Raw genomic sequence first — 6,960 nt, 5'->3', positions numbered from 1 at the left:
GTGTGTGGGAGTGTGTGTGTTGGTGTATGGTGTGTGTGAGGAGTGTGTGGTGTGATGTGTGTTGGTGTGTGTGTTGGTGTGTTGGGTGTGTGTGTGAGTGGACCTGAGAGGGGATCAGTGTCACTGCAGCGACCCACATTCCACACAGTGCAGCTCAAGGCAGCCGGAATAATTGAGTGAATTAAGCGTCCACTGTGTCACTCAAGTACACACACACACACACACACACACACACACACACCCGTTACTGTTTTCCTCCTACAGAAGAGAAGGACGACCACAACCTGACACACACACACACACACACACTACAGGGCTACAACTTCAGCTCTGACATGTACAGTTGCAGTGAGGAACTCTCCACCAAAACCATCTCTGATTGGCCAGAGAAGAAAACACTGTTCCAGCCACTGAGAGCCTATTTGGTTAATTGTTCTGACATGACAGTAGCCTTATTCACAGGGTGAATACTCACCGACACACACACACACACACACACACACACACCACCACCTCCACACTTCTTCCCAAATCTGCATCCTGAGCACACGGCACAAATCCCGCCGGTCTAAAGGAGGCGAGCAGCGGAGCTGTAGTCCTCACGGCAGCAGCGGGACGTGACGGGCGCGGTTCTCAGGCATCCCAGCTCGAGAAGAGCGCGGCGGGCGTGGACGCAGATCCGGAAAAACGCGTTTATGCTGACTTATACGGACACACGATAAAACTGCGTTAAGTAGCAGATCCGCTAGAGGGCCGTTTACCAAGTTTCCAACCTTCCGGCTACAGAAAACGCGCAGGCGGCGGTAATAGCGGCCGTAATAACTTCCGTTATTAAGGAACGTGGAAGCATTCACCGGCTTTCCGAAAAACCTCCGCACGGATGGGCCACATGATGCAGACCACGTCTGGATGACGGAGGAAGCTGCAAACGTTCCAACACGAACTAGTGGCCTAGCGGGTGAGACACCAGAAGTCCCGGGTTCGAACCCCACTTACTACCATTGTGTCCCTGAGCAAGACACTTAACCCTGAGTGTCTCCAGGGGGGGACTGTCCCGGTAACTACTGACTGTTAGTCGCTCTGGATAAGGACGTCTGGTAAATGGCGTAAATGTAAACGAACGTCCCCCGACCGATCGGGTGAAAAAGACGGGTCAAGGCGAGGTGAGCGGGGGGAGAACGTATCTACGACCACGTCTCGCCTGATCTACGTTGGTACGTCCATAGTCTCCTACAGAACGCTTCATCATCTGTAAAACTATCAGCCTCCAAGTAGCGCCATGTTGACACAGATCAATATTATTTACTACTGACTGCCATCCACTGTCCTTGTTAAAGGTTCCCGATCATGAAAATGTCACTTGGTGAGATGATTTGACATTAATACGAGGTCCTCCAGCCTGTCCTGCAGTGGCTAGAAAAGAGTGCAGCTCAGATGGTCGGATCTGGAATTTGTCCCCTTATGATGTCATATGGGGAACGGGTACCTCCCGTTTCTCATGCTTTTTCCGCCTAGAGAATTTCCCGCCCCCTCCCACGATCTCCATGATCTCCAAGACGCCGACGCGACTTCCTGTCTGCACCAAACATGGTGGTTGGGGAACGGTGTTGATGACGCCATTTCCTCCTCGTCCCGCCTCTCTCCTCCTCATTAGCATGTAAAGCTACAGACAGTGAACCGGCGCTGGGACTGGATCAGAGTGGCTGTAATTCAGGTACAGAATTAGGGGACCAACAAGACATCAACGGACAGAAACGAACGTCGTGGGACCTTCACTAACACTCAGCGCGTGAGGATATGAAGATTAATAACGTCCAGAAGCGAGAAAGAGCTGCATGCTGGTCGTTTGTTTCGGTGTGAAGTTACGACGAAGATTCATGTGATCTGATCCGCCGGCTCCGTCCAGAAGTACAACATGGTCGGCGTGACGAGTCCTGTGAGGATCTTGTCTATTTCCCGCCAAATAAAACGTCATTCCTGTTGCATCAGGTGCGTGCAGCGGTGATGCTGGTCTTGTTCCTGGTCAGCAGGGACGCCTCATCTGGTTCCTCCCTCGCCGCTCACTTCATCTGGTACGGGACACACGCACACAGGACGGAGGGCGTGGGGACATGCGGACCGTGAAGGGTCCCACAGGAGGGGCGTGGCCCTGGAACAATGGGTGGGTGGTGGTGGTCGCTATTCTTCACACACATCCCCATCTCAGGACCAGCCTCCACCTGAGGCCCGGTAAAGCACACACACAGACACGCACACACACATACTCACAAATACACACACACACATACATGCATATACACACACACACACAGACACACACATATACACAGACACGCACACACACATTCTCACAAATACACACACACACACACACACACATACATGCATATACACACACACACACAGACACACACATATACACAGACACGCACACACACATTCTCACAAATACACACACACATACACATATGCACGCACACACACACACACACACCCACCAACACATGCATATATACACACACACAGACACGCACACACACATACTCACAAATACACACATACACATATACACGCACACACACACATGCATATACACACAGACACGCACACGCACACACTCACAAATACACACGCACGCACACACACACACACCCACCAACACATGCATATATACACACACACAGACACGCACACACACATACTCACAAATACACACACACACATATACACGCACACACACACATGCATATACACACAGACACGCACACGCACACACTCACAAATACACACGCACGCACACACACACACATGCATATACACACAGGCACACCCACAGATTCCCAGCGCCTAAAGACCGGCGTCGCCGCCCTGCGCATGCCGGGAACGGTTTAATAATTGTGAAAAATTGTGATAAAAAATACACCTACGCATTTTACTGTAAACAAATGAATAATAAAACATGACGTGACGTTTTATTATTCATCGATACGCGACTCGGAGCCACATTTCCTGCGCGCATCTCCAGCATCCTCATCATCCTCACCACCAGCAGCACCCCCAGCATCCTCATCATCCTCACCACCCCCAGCATCCTCACCACCCCCAGACCCCCCCAGCATCCTCACCACCACCCTCATCATCCTCACCACCCCCAGACCCCCGCACAGTTACCTCCACAGCCGTACGCCGCGGCCAGCAGCCAGCGCAGGCTGGCGCGGATCTTGGCGCGGCCGGCCTCGTAGCGCTCCAGCGGCTGGATGTCCGGCGGGGCGCCGCTCTTCCTCGTCCCGGGCGCGTCCACCATCGCGGAGGAAGAAAGGAAGGAAGGAAGGAAGTGAGGATGGAAGGAAGGAGGAGGCCGACAGGGAGGGACGCGGTCTTTGTTACCGCATCCTGACAGGTGAACCGGGACGCGCGTCCAGCTGAAACGCCCCGTCAGCGAGCCGCCATCTCGGCCTTTTCTTACTCTCTCTTTTTACCACTATTATAATTATTATTAATAATCCCCGCGCTCCGCCAGCGGCACCGCGGCTTGACCGAATTTCACCCGAACATGTTGGGCTGTCAATCACCGGCCCGGCGACCAATCACAGAAGAGCCGGGCTGGGCGGGGTCCTAAACGGGGCGGGCACTGCGGCGACCAATAAGACGTCGAAAACAGTTCTTATTATATACATTTACGTGTGTGGATTAACTCAATTTATTATTTCAGTGGTAACAGTAATATTTGCTAATATACCAAATTTATTAATATTGGGTAAGGGAGAAAAAATGATCACTATGCCACTAATATAAAAAATATACCTACACACTTCTAACCACTTTTTGTAGTTGTTGTAGTTCACATCAGACATATATATATTTTAGACATTACTTTTAATATTATTATCAAGTAACTTCAAATAAATTTCTCATGTTAACAATTTCATATTTTCTGAAATCGTATCAAGGATGTGATTTTTAGGGAGGGGGCTTGCAACTTTAGGGCTATAATATCAAAGAATTTAAAGTTTCATTTATTTGTATATTTTTTCTACAGTATATTTGTATTTTTTTATCCTTCTGATGCTGAAGTGCTTCATTGTTCGTAGATTTTCTATCTGTATGATTGATTCTCGCTGGTCATATTATTAGGTAGACCTCGTTAGTACTCGGGTGGACCACCTTATGCCTTTAGAACCACCTTATTCTTCATGGCATAGCCTCAAAAAGGTGTGGAAATATTCCTCAGATATATTGGTCCATACAGACATGATAGCATCATGTAGCTGCGGCAGATTTGTCTGCTGGTTGTCTATGATATCCGAAGCCAATATCCGAAGGTGTTCTGTTGGGATTGAGACCTGGTGAATGTAGAGCATAGCGAACTCAATGTCATGTTCAAGTAACTAGTCTGAGATGGTTTGAGCTTTGTGACTTGGTGTATTATGCTGTATTTAAGTAGCCATCAAAAAGGGGGTACACTGTGGTAATAAGGGGATGGACATGTCAGCAGCAATACTAATTTATGTGTACATCTATGGTATTTATCAGACAGCCTTATCCAGAGTGACTTACAATCGGTAGTTACATGGACAGCCCCCCCTGAGAGACCAACACCAGCCTGAACCACTAGATCCAGGGTTGGATGCATCCATGCTTACATGTTGATTACAACGGCTAAAGGTAAAACATCTATGAAGGCCAAGGGCATCACGCTCAATGCTGAGAATTCAAAAGCTGTAAATCTACGCTCCCTGGTTGATTTGGTTAACAACTATGTAACCGATAGAGATGGTGCGCAACATATTTTAACACGTACAGACAACATCACTAGGAATAAAAGACACCTCACATTACATAACAAATCAGACGTCAAAAGGTTCAAAGTCGTGTACACCAAACGAGTCCTGCTCCCAGACTTTACGACGCTCCCCTATGGTTTTTGATACACAATGAGTTTGAGAGATGTTACAGGTAGATATGTAATATGTGTAAATAATACTAATACTTCAACAATATGTATGGCAATTATAGATTTGCATTGTTTCTATTATTTCCATGTGTGTGATTTTTAAATATGTTTATATAATACGTGTAATTTCTTCAATAAAATATTGTATGCATCACCCTAGGTTTTGATCTCAGGCTGCAACACCCGTTCTCCTGTATAGTGAGTGGTCCGTCAAACTCTGGGGAAAACATTTTTTACATTTACATTTACAGAATTTATCAGACGCCCTTATCCAGAGCGACTTACAATCAGTAGTTACAGGGACAGTCCCCCCCTGGAGACACTCAGGGTTAAGTGTCTTGCTCAGGGACACAATGGTAGTAAGTGGGATTCGAACCCGGGTCTTCTGGTTCATAGGCGAGTGTGTTACCCACTAGGCTACTACCACTCCCCATTTTTTGTGAAAACATTAATAGCCAATGCCGACCGTTTAATTTCTACGACTATTGAAAATATAGTCTACATTTATGACTGCTGGCAACCTACTTATGACGAATTGTTAAAAATCAAAAGTATCAAATTTATAGAAGGGATCCCGCATACTTTAGCCGATGACCGACTCTTGCCAACAACCAAAGCATCGTTATTGATTATTGATGATTTAATGGATGTTGCGAGCGGTAATAAACAGGTTGAAAAAGTCTTTACACAATATGTGCACCATAGAAATCTTAGTGCTATCTATATGGTTCAGAATTTGTTTTTTCAGGGGAAATCCAGCAGGACAATCAGTTTAAACACCAATTACCTAATACTTTTCAAAAACCCTAGAGACAATAATCAAATAGGTGTGCTAGCAAGACAAATGTATCCTGGTAATACCAATTTTTTTCTCGAAAGTTTTTAAAACGCGACTGAAAAACCCTTTGGCTACCTCATGATCGATTATAAATCTACAACTCCTGACACGTTTCGTCTCAGAACCGATCTGCTTTCAGAGTATCTGGTGGTCTATGTTCAGAAAAAAAGAGTTTAACATGTCTAATCGTCTTTATAGAAACCTGCCGCTTCTAAAACTCTTACTTAAAGCCAAACCTGCACAGAGACGGCTCATTTTACAAGAATCTTCGAATGAGTTAATTTTAACCTTGTGCGAAGTGGCTTTGAACGTGCTCAGAGGTACAATACCGCTGACAAAACCGCAATATAAAAAGTTGGAAAAGAAGAAAAAAGCTATAAAATTCATAGTTGATAAAAAAATTGGCGTGTTAAGAAAGAAGCATGTGATTAATCAAGAGGGAGGGTTCCTTTTGCCTCTTTTAAGCGTCGCCGTACCCTTTATAAGCAGCCTAATCGCGAGACAGCGGGACTGATGGAGTATGCTGAAAAGTTGTATTTGGTCCCCCAGCGACAGCTGGACAGGTTAAAAAACGATGGAGCACCCCCACCGCTAAGACAACACGTGGAAAACAATTTGCTGACCCACGACTGCACTCCGTCACACTGCTCCAACCTCTTCATCAAGTTTGCGGATGACACGACTGTGGTGGGACTCATTAATAACAGGGATGAGTCTAACTACAGAAGCGAGGTGAGCCGCCTGGCCAAGTGGTGCGGAGACAACAATCTCTCCCTGAATGTGGAGAAGACAAAAGAGATTGTTGTTGACTTCAGGAGAGGAAACACTCAGCATGCTCCTCTGACCATCAACGGTGCATCTGTGGAGAGAGTGAGCAGCACCAAGTTCCTGGGTGTGCACATTACTGAGGATCTCTCCTGGACAAAAAACACCACTGCATTGGCCAAGAAAGCACAGCAGCGTCTTTACTTCCTCCGCAAACTTAGAAGAGCAAGAGCACCAGCCCCCATCATGTACACATTCTACCGAGGAACCATCGAGAGCATCCTGTCTAGCTGCATCACTGTGTGGTTTGGAGCATGCAATGCGTCCTGCCAAAAAACTCTCCAACGCATAGCCAGAGCAGCTGAGAGAATCATCGGTGTCCCTCTCCCCTCCCTCCAAGACA

The sequence above is a fragment of the Denticeps clupeoides genome, chromosome 3 (genome assembly GCF_900700375.1).
Source record: "Denticeps clupeoides chromosome 3, fDenClu1.1, whole genome shotgun sequence".
In the NCBI taxonomy this organism is placed as follows: domain Eukaryota; kingdom Metazoa; phylum Chordata; class Actinopteri; order Clupeiformes; family Denticipitidae; genus Denticeps; species Denticeps clupeoides.
The sequence above is the reverse complement of the archived record's forward strand: the minus strand, read 5'-3'. Positions refer to the sequence as shown.